The sequence below is a fragment of the Garra rufa genome, chromosome 1 (assembly GCF_049309525.1).
Source record: "Garra rufa chromosome 1, GarRuf1.0, whole genome shotgun sequence".
Classification (NCBI taxonomy): domain Eukaryota; kingdom Metazoa; phylum Chordata; class Actinopteri; order Cypriniformes; family Cyprinidae; genus Garra; species Garra rufa.
This window is the reverse complement of record NC_133361.1, coordinates 78,934,029-78,947,776: the sequence shown is the minus strand read 5'-3', so window position 1 is coordinate 78,947,776 and position 13,748 is coordinate 78,934,029. Positions and strand designations below refer to the sequence as shown.

Genomic DNA, 13,748 nt, shown 5'->3' with positions numbered 1-13,748 from the left:
CACCAACCTTTCGGTTAACAGCCGAACACGCTAACCGATTGCGCCAAAGCTGGGGAACAATAGTCTGTTAAGGGGGGGAAGAAAAGGAAGGAGGGGGAAGAAGGGGGGAAAAGAGAAAAAGAAAGAAAAAAGAGAGAAAAAAGGAAAAAATGAGGAGAAAAGAAATGAAAGGGAATTTTATCTCTTTGAACTGTTTTTGGAGTGTATATTTACAATAAATTATCTGAAAAAAAAAATGTTTTCTCTATTTTCCTGTACATTTATATGGGAGTAAGGATGATCACAAGCTTTCCAGTTCATGTTAGTGTTGCCATACATTGAAGTGTTTACTGAATGTTTTATTTATCAGTAATTATCACATAAATGATGTCAAATGAATGAAATTATTTCTGAAATTACAAAAATAATATTTTATTAGATTTATATTACTGATTATTGATATCTTATTCAAAGTTTTTGCACTTTAAATATATTTCTGCTGTAGTTATGTTCTAAAACTTATAGTACAAAAAATAGTAAATTTATTTAATAAATAATCCCCAAATTTATCAACATTTTTAAAAGGGCCTGTAACCGTTAAATGATACTGTAACAAAGAAGAATTATTTAATCATGACCAAACTTTTATTTTTCAATCAGTCATAGCCAATTATTCATTATTCTTTCTTTTTTTTTTACATTTTTATTCTTATAGTTATGTTGCATGTGCAGAAAACAGAATAATACCTCTTAATAATACTTTCTATTGTCCATGACTCCTGTGCATTTTTTGCAAGTGCAAAAGAACAGAAAACAGAACTATACATATAAATAAAACCGTCCAATGTCCATGGCTCTTGTGCATTAACTGCATGTGAAAAGAACAGAAAGCACATAACAATACAAATGAATAAAACTTTAAAATATTAATGACTCCTGTGCATGTTTTGAAAGTGCTAAAGAACAGAAAACAAAACTATACTATTAAATAAAACTGTCTTAATGTCCATGGCACTAGTGCATTCAAGTGCAAAAGAACAGAAAGCAGAAAACAATACACATAAATAAAACTTTATCCCCTTTTTTTGGACTCTTATGGAAGGCACAGGGCTTGAAATGGTCTCTATCAGGCGACAACAATCTGGCCACTGGGCAAGTGGGGCAGTGGTGGTGAATGTCTGCCTCTTCACGCTCTCCACTCCTGGAGTGACCCTGTGTCCAGCCTGCTCTGGTGTCTGGCAGCAAACATCACTCTCTTCTTATCGTAATCCAGCAGGTTCTGCCAACTATATTGCTCACCTAAGCAGAGAGAGCATATAATACAAGGCAAATGAGAAAACAAAACAAGTGGTAGTGTTAACATGGGACAGGTCAAGAAGAAAAAGCAGAGAAACTGACCTGCTGGTTGGTGAGAGCCAAAGATGGCTGATTCCTGAGCTCCACAAGATACTCCACAAGGCTGTCCACTTTGTCCAGCACACCAGCACTATCCAAAGCCTGGGGGAAAAAAAATAAAGAAAAAAAAAACAGAAATGAACAACATTATGAGTACAGTGAAGTGGAACAAAATAAACAAACATATAAATATATATTTTCCTAGAAATGTTACAGTATTACATAAAACATAATTACATACATACATTAAATGAGACATTTACATACCACAGACTCGTCAGGAGATGCTGAGGCACCTGGTGTGAAGGAGGCATCAGGCTGAGTGGAGGACAGAGAGAAGCTTGGGTCATCGGTAAGACTCGACTCAGTAATGTCAAGTGTTTGGTCCTCCCTGAAGCCCTCGTCTTCTTCATCCTCGCCTTCATCCACATCCTCCAGCATGTTCTCTGTCTCTTCTGAGTCAGGGTCCACTACCAGGGGCTGACCAGTCTGACTCAGGAAGTAGTCAACACCAAGCAGTTCTCCTATAAAAAACCAAAACAAAATTTAATAAAAGGAAACACAAATACAGGATCAGTCAAAAGTTTGGACACATTAATATTTTTAATGTTTTTTGAAAGAAGTGCCTTATGCTCATCGATCCTGCATTTATTTGATCAAAATAAAGAAAACATCAGTAATATTGTAAAATGTCATTACAGTTTAAATTTATAGTTCCATAAACTTTAAATTTAAATTATTTCTGTCATCAACGCTGAATATTTAGCTATCATTTTAGAATTTAATTTATGACCAATGTTGGTCACAGTTGTGCTGCTTAATGTATTTTTTAATGTAATCTGTGATACTTTTTTCAGGATTCATTGAAGAATAAAAAGTTCAATAAAGAACAGCATTAGAAATCAAATAGAAAATCTTCTTTAACGATATACAGGACTGTTCAAAAGAGAAATTAATGCTGTTCTTTTAACTTTTTATTCATCAATGAATTCTGCAAAACATATTTTTTTTATTTAAAAAATAAAAAAATAAATACAAATATGCAGTACAAGCTATTTAGCTGTTTTTTCCAGTATTTTTGATCAAATAAATGCAGACTTAAAAAGTCACTTCTTTCAAAAACATTAAACACAGTCACGTGTAAAAATGTTTGACAAATAATGTACACATTCATATTCTACAATGAGATACAGGTAACTTTACCTTCTGGTAGAGGTTGTACCACTTCCGCTGCCGTGGTGCTGGTCTGTTGCCTCCAGATGGACAAACCCCAGAGCTGGCAAAAGTCCTCAACCTGGCCATCCACTCGCCATCACCCATGACCTTGTGGCTCTTTGGCTTAGTGCTCATCTAAATATAATAGGAAAATAGTAGTTAGTAATGTGCATTTTGCAGGTATTGGACAACTACACAAATGTTTTTAATTTTTTTATAATGATACAACGATATATATTCAAGCTGACTAAATAATGGCACCCATTACAACAATTAAATATTATTTTATTGCTAATAAAGCAAAACAAGGTTACACATTTAATTAAAGGTGTTACACTACAATTATACATATAAAGATTTGAATATGAAATTACTACATGCAGTTACGATAGGGATAAGATTATTGTTTTGTTTGGTTTACAGTTAGTTGCATCCAATTATGCATAATTTACTGTTATTACTATAGTAACTACATATAGCATGTATTAATGACAATGTAAAATAAAGTACATTGTTAGTTAAAAGCTGTGGTTATACATATGATAATCAATCTGAGAAAAAAACAAAAACAAAAAAACAAAGAACATAGTAAGTACACTTTACTTAAACCATGGTTAATTTTTGTAAGGGATGTCTATATAACATTGCATTTTCATTTAAATTATTATTTGCATCTGTGTTTATATAAATAGTAATCCATCTGCAAACACAAAACTTGATTACTACATTCACACAGCAAAATCACATTAAATGTTAATAAGAAATGACAATGTCTACAACTAAACATATTTTTTAAATCCAAATCAAACTTTAAATAGAATAGATGTGTTTACTATGCAAAATTACAGGCAAATGGTGTTTTATATGTAAGATTATAGGCAAATCATGGAAACAAAACATGATTACTACACTTTCACTATAGTAAAAGCATGGTAAATGACTTGTTTTTTTTTCATTCATATTTTTATTTATAGTAAGACTGTGTTTACACTTAAAGAACGAGTAAACTGAGTTTAATAAGTACGATCACAGGCACAATTGTGTTAAATATGTGAGATTATAGGCAAGTAATGAAAAGAAAACATGATTACTACACTTTCACTATAGTAAAGCCATGGTAAATGACGACAAACACAAGCACGTTTTTTGTTGTTGCTGTTCATTCAGATTTTCCTTTATAGTAAGACTGTGTTCATACAGTTGTAATCGATCAGCCAAAAACACAACATGGTTACTACGCTTTTACTATAGTAAAAACAAGGTAAATTGTCATAAGGGATGACTGCACTTACAGCTGAAACGCTTTTTTTCCCCCATTTAAATCGAACTTAAGAACGAGTAAATGGACTTTAGAAAGTTAGATTACATTTAAACGGTGTTTCATTATGGGCAATTCGCGAGTCAAAAGTTTGTGAACGCCAAACACGGATGACTGACGGACGAAAACGTAACGAGTTACCAATTGAGAACATTGTAAACAGAGAGGAAGAAAGTAGAAAACATGTATTACTTACTTTGAAAAGTTATCCTATATTCCGTTCGTCTGATTTTTGAACCTGACTTAGAATGAAACTAAGCGCGGTGAGTGGCTCTCAACAATGGAGCTCGAGCGATGCGATTGGCTCTCGTCCATTCTCACAATGGAGCTCGAGCGATGCGATTGGCTCTCGTCCATTCTCACAATGGACGGCGAGCGACGCGATTGGCTCCCGTCCATTCTCACAATGGATGGCGAGCGACGCGATTGGCTCTCGTCCATTCTGACAATGGACGGCGAGATCGGCGATTGGACGAGGAGACGGCCGTGGAAACAGACGATCCTGCTCCAGGTAGCGTTCAGGTCGCAGTCTCCCCTGGAGGCGTGGGTTCGAATCCCACTTCTGACAGACTTAAGTTTTGGCTACAGACAACAGCTACGGTCTTCAGCCGCAAGGCTGTAACTTCGCCAACTTTGCCTTGTGTCAGGGCATTAACTTTGCCAAAGCACCACATTTCAGTCGACGTCAGAATTAGTATAAAGTGGCAGTAACTTCCGTTAAACTTGAGAATTACTCCGTTGTATCGTTTGTGCGACGTCACTCCTTCCCCGATACCAAGTTGCAGGCACTTTTAAAGAATGCCTTGAAAGACTATGTCAAGTCGTAATAGAATCGAGTCAATATTTCCTTAAGATGAAGGCAACATTGCTTTAAGGTTCACGAAAGCTTGCCTTCCCATTAATAGGGAATTTCATTTCCAATGCCAGCATGATATTACCCTTAAGAAAACCTCACAAGAACACCGCCACATGTTACATGAATACGACAGGGATGGTATTCCTGCATTCATTCAGCATTAGCCCAGCGTGAACACTGAATTTCGATTATATTGCATGTCAAAGGGTGGCCTAGGACTGAATGCAATGTCGCTGGATGGGATTTAGGGAATTTACCTGGAAACTCACAGTTTCTCCCGCAATGTCGTGTCGTCCACCCTTCAGATGAGCTGTGGCCTTTTTCCCTCAGGCGAAGGAGACAAGCAGGCGGACGGGAACAGAGAAGCCCGCTCTGTCGTGTAAGCGCTCTCAGCTATCAAAAGGCACAACGCTGCCCCGTGTGAGGCTCGAACTCACGACCTTCAGATTATGAGACTGACGCGCTGCCTAACTGCGCCAACGAGGCCGGCGGGATGACCGGTCTGAAATGCGAAGCGCTAGCGTGTCGGTGCCTGCCTGCAGGGCGTAGATCCAAAAGCTGCGTTCAGGTCGCAGTCTCCTCTGGAGGTGTGGGTTCGAATCCCACTTTTCCGACAGAACTGTCCTTTGTCCTTTGGCTTCGGATAACAGCTACAGTCTTCAGCGCTTGGCAGAACATGTGGAGCTATATTTGAATCGAATCAACATTTCGTTAGGGATTCAGACCACAAGCTGGGTGTAGCCGCAACGGGTCAGCTCCCACCATGCAAGCGTGTCAGGATGGCCGTGCGGTCTAAGGCGCTGCGTTCAGGTCGCAGTCTCCCCTGGAGGCGTGGGTTCGAATCCCACTTCTGACAGACTTAAGTTTCGGCTGCGGACAACAGCAACGGTCTTCAGCCGCAAGGCTGTAACTTTGCCAACTTTGCCTTGTGTCAGGGCATTAACTTTGCCAAAGCACCACATTTCAGTCGACGTCAGAATTAGTATAAAGTGGCAGTAACGCCGACGGGCGTTCCGTTAAACTTGAGAATTACTCCGTTTTATCGTTTGTGCGACGTCACTCCTTCCCCGATACCAAGTTGCAGGCACTTTTAAAGAATGCCTTGAAAGACTATGTCAAGTCGTAATAGAATCGAGTCAATATTTCCTTAAGATGAAGGCAACATTGCTTTAAGGTTCACGAAAGCTTGCCTTCCCATTAATAGGGAATTTCATTTCCAATGCCAGCATGATATTACCCTTAAGAAAACCTCACAAGAACACCGCCACATGTTACATGAATACGACAGGGATGGTATTCCTGCATTCATTCAGCATTAGCCCAGCGTGAACACTGAATTTCGATTATATTGCATGTCAAAGGGTGGCCTAGGACTGAATGCAATGTCGCTGGATGGGATTTAGGGAATTTACCTGGAAACTCACAGTTTCTCCCGCAATGTCGTGTCGTCCACCCTTCAGATGAGCTGTGGCCTTTTTCCCTCAGGCGAAGGAGACAAGCAGGCGGACGGGAACAGAGAAGCCCGCTCTGTCGTGTAAGCGCTCTCAGCTATCAAAAGGCACAACGCTGCCCCGTGTGAGGCTCGAACTCACGACCTTCAGATTATGAGACTGACGCGCTGCCTAACTGCGCCAACGAGGCCGGCGGGATGACCGGTCTGAAATGCGAAGCGCTAGCGTGTCGGTGCCTGCCTGCAGGGCGTAGATCCAAAAGCTGCGTTCAGGTCGCAGTCTCCTCTGGAGGTGTGGGTTCGAATCCCACTTTTCCGACAGAACTGTCCTTTGTCCTTTGGCTTCGGATAACAGCTACAGTCTTCAGCGCTTGGCAGAACATGTGGAGCTATATTTGAATCGAATCAACATTTCGTTAGGGATTCAGACCACAAGCTGGGTGTAGCCGCAACGGGTCAGCTCCCACCATGCAAGCGTGTCAGGATGGCCGTGCGGTCTAAGGCGCTGCGTTCAGGTCGCAGTCTCCCCTGGAGGCGTGGGTTCGAATCCCACTTCTGACAGACTTAAGTTTCGGCTGCGGACAACAGCAACGGTCTTCAGCCGCAAGGCTGTAACTTTGCCAACTTTGCCTTGTGTCAGGGCATTAACTTTGCCAAAGCACCACATTTCAGTCGACGTCAGAATTAGTATAAAGTGGCAGTAACGCCGACGGGCGTTCCGTTAAACTTGAGAATTACTCCGTTTTATCGTTTGTGCGACGTCACTCCTTCCCCGATACCAAGTTGCAGGCACTTTTAAAGAATGCCTTGAAAGACTATGTCAAGTCGTAATAGAATCGAGTCAATATTTCCTTAAGATGAAGGCAACATTGCTTTAAGGTTCACGAAAGCTTGCCTTCCCATTAATAGGGAATTTCATTTCCAATGCCAGCATGATATTACCCTTAAGAAAACCTCACAAGAACACCGCCACATGTTACATGAATACGACAGGGATGGTATTCCTGCATTCATTCAGCATTAGCCCAGCGTGAACACTGAATTTCGATTATATTGCATGTCAAAGGGTGGCCTAGGACTGAATGCAATGTCGCTGGATGGGATTTAGGGAATTTACCTGGAAACTCACAGTTTCTCCCGCAATGTCGTGTCGTCCACCCTTCAGATGAGCTGTGGCCTTTTTCCCTCAGGCGAAGGAGACAAGCAGGCGGACGGGAACAGAGAAGCCCGCTCTGTCGTGTAAGCGCTCTCAGCTATCAAAAGGCACAACGCTGCCCCGTGTGAGGCTCGAACTCACGACCTTCAGATTATGAGACTGACGCGCTGCCTAACTGCGCCAACGAGGCCGGCGGGATGACCGGTCTGAAATGCGAAGCGCTAGCGTGTCGGTGCCTGCCTGCAGGGCGTAGATCCAAAAGCTGCGTTCAGGTCGCAGTCTCCTCTGGAGGTGTGGGTTCGAATCCCACTTTTCCGACAGAACTGTCCTTTGTCCTTTGGCTTCGGATAACAGCTACAGTCTTCAGCGCTTGGCAGAACATGTGGAGCTATATTTGAATCGAATCAACATTTCGTTAGGGATTCAGACCACAAGCTGGGTGTAGCCGCAACGGGTCAGCTCCCACCATGCAAGCGTGTCAGGATGGCCGTGCGGTCTAAGGCGCTGCGTTCAGGTCGCAGTCTCCCCTGGAGGCGTGGGTTCGAATCCCACTTCTGACAGACTTAAGTTTCGGCTGCGGACAACAGCAACGGTCTTCAGCCGCAAGGCTGTAACTTTGCCAACTTTGCCTTGTGTCAGGGCATTAACTTTGCCAAAGCACCACATTTCAGTCGACGTCAGAATTAGTATAAAGTGGCAGTAACGCCGACGGGCGTTCCGTTAAACTTGAGAATTACTCCGTTTTATCGTTTGTGCGACGTCACTCCTTCCCCGATACCAAGTTGCAGGCACTTTTAAAGAATGCCTTGAAAGACTATGTCAAGTCGTAATAGAATCGAGTCAATATTTCCTTAAGATGAAGGCAACATTGCTTTAAGGTTCACGAAAGCTTGCCTTCCCATTAATAGGGAATTTCATTTCCAATGCCAGCATGATATTACCCTTAAGAAAACCTCACAAGAACACCGCCACATGTTACATGAATACGACAGGGATGGTATTCCTGCATTCATTCAGCATTAGCCCAGCGTGAACACTGAATTTCGATTATATTGCATGTCAAAGGGTGGCCTAGGACTGAATGCAATGTCGCTGGATGGGATTTAGGGAATTTACCTGGAAACTCACAGTTTCTCCCGCAATGTCGTGTCGTCCACCCTTCAGATGAGCTGTGGCCTTTTTCCCTCAGGCGAAGGAGACAAGCAGGCGGACGGGAACAGAGAAGCCCGCTCTGTCGTGTAAGCGCTCTCAGCTATCAAAAGGCACCACACTGCCCCGTGTGAGGCTCGAACTCACGACCTTCAGATTATGAGACTGACGCGCTGCCTAACTGCGCCAACGAGGCCGGCGGTATGACTGGTCTGAAATGCGAAGCGCTAGCGTGTCGGTGCCTGCCTGCAGGGCGTAGATCCAAAAGCTGCGTTCAGGTCGCAGTCTCCTCTGGAGGTGTGGGTTCGAATCCCACTTTTCCGACAGAACTGTCCTTTGTCCTTTGGCTTCGGATAACAGCTACAGTCTTCAGCGCTTGGCAGAACATGTGGAGCTATATTTGAATCGAATCAACATTTCGTTAGGGATTCAGACCACAAGCTGGGTGTAGCCGCAACGGGTCAGCTCCCACCACGCAAGTGTGTCAGGATGGCCGAGCGGTCTAAGGCGCAGCGTTCAAGCTGGGGAACAATAGTCCGTCAAAGACGGGGAAGAAGGGAAGAAAAGGGGGAAGGAAGAAAAGGAGAAAGGGAAGAAGAAAGAGAAAAAATGATGAAAAGAAAGGGTGAAATGAGACGTTTAAACATAATACTTCATTAGAATGCGCGCTATGATACATTTTCCGGTTTCTTTGTGCGTGAAAATCGCGCATTTATATTACACTGTTTCCTATTGCAGGCGCTCACCAAGACCGGGGTTCGAATCCAGCTAAAGGCAACTTTTGTATTGTTATTGTTATATTGTTAATTTAATTAAATAAATGCAATTTTTAAGGTTAATAAAGTGTACATATGTGCAATTCTTTCATGAAAAATAAAGAATACCAATGGAACTGTGGTATTGTTGTTGTTGTTGTTATTATTACTTATTTTGTATTTGTTGTATTAATACTGTTTATTCTGATTAAGCATATTATTATTATTATTCTTTGTTGATATTGAATTGATATTACTTATTGTGATTAGGAGTTTTGTATGTTACATTCATTCAAGACATTTACAAATCTGTTATTTGTAATGAAAAAAGATTATTAGTGATAATTAGAATAAAATAGTCATTAATATGCTGAAATATTTTGATTTACAATACAGTAATGGATATTAAATAAATACAATTATATTAACTATTAAATAAGTTTTCAAAGAATAATAAATGAAAAGGGAAATAAAATGAAAATAAATGTAAAAATCAAAACGCAATCATTTCCCAGTTTTTTTTATTTTGCAATTATTCCAACAATACAGTAATGAATATTACATAAATAAAATTAAATATTAAGTATTCAAACAACAATAAATTAAAAGGGAAATAAAATGAAAATAAAAGTAAAAATCAAAAAGCAATAATTTCCCAGTTTGTTTTTATTTTACAATTATTCCAACAATACAGTAATGAATATTACATAAGTAAAATTAAATATTGAATACGTTTTTAACAGGAGAAACAGGAGAAAAGCAATCGTTTCCAAGTTTGTTTTTATTTTGCAATTATTCCAACAATACAGTAATGAATATTACAGTTTTTTCAATTGCTAACAAGTGTAGCTAACTGTATTTTCAGTTTTACATCTCTCACTGCTCCTGCTCCTCTCACTGCATCTCTCACTGCATCTCTCACTGCTCCTGCATCTCTCACTGCATCTCTCACTGCTCCTGCTCCTCTCACTGGGCCTGCTTTTCTCCCCGGGCCCCTTGCTCTTACTCTTCCTCATCCAGACATTACAGTATTTGTCTTTTTCTGTTTCTGTTTCCAAAAACATCACTCCTCAAAGTCCAGACTGGAATCAGCTGTGGTTGGCCCAGTTAACCCAACATAAATCAGCTGGGTGTCAATTATTCAATTGTTTGTTTATTATCAGCTGAGATATATTGATATTGTTTTTGAACTGATATCATTGCAGAAGCAGAGGTTTTTATACTGTATCTAAAGTTTGGAATATTGTCTTTGCTATTGTGGGATGTTGTGTGGTAACATTCGTAAATACTACAAAAATGATCCATAATTTTGTATTTTGGGAGGTATAGCTTGTCTATTAAGAAAATGTAAGCATTGTGAAAAGGTGTTCACTGACTGCATATTGGGTGAAAACGACATGAAATGTGTGAATGGTATGGCCACAAAAGACAGATGCTGTGCTAATTGTGTTTAAAGTTTTGAAAATGTGACAACTGGTTGGACAAACGCTTGTTAGCGACTGAAAAAAACTGTAAATAAATAAAATTAAAAATAAAAAAGTATTCAAAGAACAATAAATGCAAAGGCAAATAAAATGAAAATAAAAGTAAAAAACAAAAAGCAATCATTTCCCAGTTTGTTTTTATTTTGCAATTATTCAAACAATACAATAATGAATATTTAATAAATAAAATTAAATATTAAATAAGTTTTTAAGCAACAATAAATGAAAAGGTAAATAAAATGAAAATAAAAGTAAAAAACAAAAAGCAATAACTTCCCAGTTTGTTTTTATTTTGCAATTATTCCAACAATACTGTAATGAATATTACATAAATAAAATTAAATATTAAATACGTTTTCAAACAACAATAAATGCAAAGGCAAATAAAATGAAAATAAAAGTAAAAAACAAAAAGCAATCATTTGCCAATTTGTTTTTATTTAGCAATTGTGCCAACAGAATGGTAATGAATATTAAATAAATAAAATTAAATATTAAATAAGTATTCAAAGAACAATAAATTAAAAGGGAAATACAATTACAAATATTAAGTTTTCAAAACCAATAAATAAGTTAAATGAAAAGTTAAGTTCTCAAAAACAAGAAATAAAAAGTTTAATAAAATATTAAATAATAGTTAAAAAAAAAAAACTATAAAAAGTTGAAAACACAATTTTTTTTTACACAAATATTAACAATAGTGAACTCTTTTCCCTATATACACCACATACACACAAATATGTACGTTATTTGGGAAGGGTTTTCCGCATTTCCTCCAGCCACTGTTCTTTTGTAACAGTTTCAGTCTGTGGGCAGTACACCCTGCCCCTGTACTGGCTATGCCCCGTTGCACTTGTTTTAAATTGCCCACACTTCTTACAAGTGTTTGCTTCTACAGTTCTCCTGTAGGGTCTCTTGGGCATGGTTTGCGGACTGGCAGTTGGTGCAGCAGGTTGTGAACTGGTACCCTGCACAACTGTAGGCTGAATTATTGGCATCCCCTGGACCAATGGGATTCCCTGAACCATCGGCATACCCTGGACCATCGCCATTCCCTGGACCATTGGCAGTCTTTGGACCACTTGCAGACCCATTGTGACCTTCTTTTCAAAAGTTATTGAACTGGATGATGTATCATTAAAGAATCCCATAAAACACAGTGATGATACAAACTGAATATATATGTGAGACACAAATTACTTATAAATCATCAAGTTTTTCCACTTGTTTTTGAAATGTTCACCCAATATAAAACCCTGTTTGCTCTCATGTTTTCTGAGTACTAGTCAATAACCTGATGAATTCAGTACTATGGACAGTGATATTTTGCAGGACTGTAAACATCAATCAATGCACGTCAATTGTAATATTGTGAGAGTTTAATATGAAATGCATTTGTCACACAACAGGAACACATAAAAGGTTAGCCGTTCTTTTAACTGAATACCTGTAGAACACTGTTACACTGTTAAGTCTTTATCACACTTTAAATCAGAGAAACAGAAGTGAATAAAACAGCAAGACATGGGCTCTAGTATTTTCTGTCGGGTCCAGACAAGATGTTCCAACTTGCTTTGGAGCAGCTGATCCATGCTTTCAAAACCTATTAAAATAAATCATATTATTGTTAAAACCAACACAGTTCTTGTTCATTTTAAGGCAAATAAATTAGTAAAAACAGTTGTAAAATGAAGACATTAACTATGTTCAGGTGATTACAGGTAATTTGCCACTTATCTTGTTCACAAATTACAATTCATGTAGGCTACATGATTTTTTAAATTCTTTTCAAACACAATTATTATAATGCAATTTTTTATTGTTGCTGAAGGAAAATCTATAGCATTACAAGAAATAATGTTATTTGCTGGTACATCTGTAGTTGGCTAAAATGTAGTTGTCTGTTTCCACACAATGAGAAAAAAAATTGCAACTTTTTAGACGGTCCCTATCTTGTTTGCCAAAATACGTTTGACATTCAGTGGACGTTCGCAAGTAAGTATGCCATTAAAACAATACTTGGCCATTTTGGTCGATTGTGAAAAATGTAGTAGGTTGACAATTATGTCGCTCAACAGAATTAGCAAAAAAATACTTTATTGGACATATAATTAGACAGTTATTGAACGCGGAAGCCCGAATGTGCGAATATGAAACTAACTTTACCGCAGTTTATTAACTGCACCAAAAACTTAACCTATAAGGTAATATATATATAAATACAGTAACTTACCTTTGATAGATGTGCTGAATAGAATGAACGAGGCAGATCTTCACAGCGGCTGCGTCCGAAATCGCCTACTCAATGAGTAGGTACTTAATTTCAATAAGTACTTACTTAACGAGCGCTAAAAGAGTACCTACTCAACAGCCAAATCTCGTTGAGTATGGATGCGTTCCGCCATGTTGACGTTATCATGTGACCTATGACGTTTTAACAAGCGCAACATGAAATGATATGGGCGACGGATTTAATTCATCTATCTGTAAACATTTTGATGTTGATGAAATTTGCTTATTTTGGATTGATTGAAGTTTTTATATTTTTAACAATACTAAAATGACTAAAACCCCCAAATTTGTTGTCTTGAATATGTTAATGGTCAAAATTGTGCAAAACTAGCTTAGATCTGATTTGTTTTCCTTTTTCTTGCTGAATTTCTCTGTCCTTTCTTCCCTGAAACTTAAAATAATAATAAATAACAAAAACAAGAAAAGCGATTTTTAATAAATTTCGATTTTATGAATATTCAAATATATTTAATATTTTTTTCTGTATCTTGTACTATGTATGCAAACCTATTATAGTTATTTTTTCTGTCATGATTGTTCTTTGTTAAAGATACTTAAGTCTTTCCCTGAGTTTGTATGGAATTATAAATTCTGTATTACTTAAAATGTAAGTATTACTACTTAGAAATTAAAATAACTTTAGACTGCATTGTTAGCCCACTCCAACACTTACCAACAATAATAAAGATAAATGCTGAA

At 38.4% G+C, this 13,748-nt stretch overlaps 1 protein-coding gene and 7 non-coding genes across 8 annotated transcripts in view; 3 read left to right on the top strand and 5 right to left on the bottom strand.

Annotated features, from left to right (window-relative positions):
- The window catches only part of LOC141320452 (uncharacterized), an 83,777-nt gene that overhangs the window by 26,221 nt on the left and 43,808 nt on the right, over positions 1-13,748 (bottom strand). The gene's annotated exons all lie outside the window — the stretch shown is intronic.
- trnam-cau (transfer RNA methionine (anticodon CAU)) lies at positions 5,176-5,249 on the bottom strand. Its single transcript has one exon. It is a non-coding gene; the product is annotated as a tRNA-Met (tRNA).
- On the top strand, positions 5,537-5,619 carry trnal-cag (transfer RNA leucine (anticodon CAG)). The gene has a single exon. It is a non-coding gene; the product is annotated as a tRNA-Leu (tRNA).
- Positions 6,331-6,404, bottom strand: trnam-cau (transfer RNA methionine (anticodon CAU)). The gene has a single exon. It is a non-coding gene; the product is annotated as a tRNA-Met (tRNA).
- Positions 6,692-6,774, top strand: trnal-cag (transfer RNA leucine (anticodon CAG)). Its single transcript has one exon. It is a non-coding gene; the product is annotated as a tRNA-Leu (tRNA).
- Positions 7,486-7,559, bottom strand: trnam-cau (transfer RNA methionine (anticodon CAU)). Its single transcript has one exon. It is a non-coding gene; the product is annotated as a tRNA-Met (tRNA).
- Positions 7,847-7,929, top strand: trnal-cag (transfer RNA leucine (anticodon CAG)). The gene has a single exon. It is a non-coding gene; the product is annotated as a tRNA-Leu (tRNA).
- On the bottom strand, positions 8,641-8,714 carry trnam-cau (transfer RNA methionine (anticodon CAU)). Its single transcript has one exon. It is a non-coding gene; the product is annotated as a tRNA-Met (tRNA).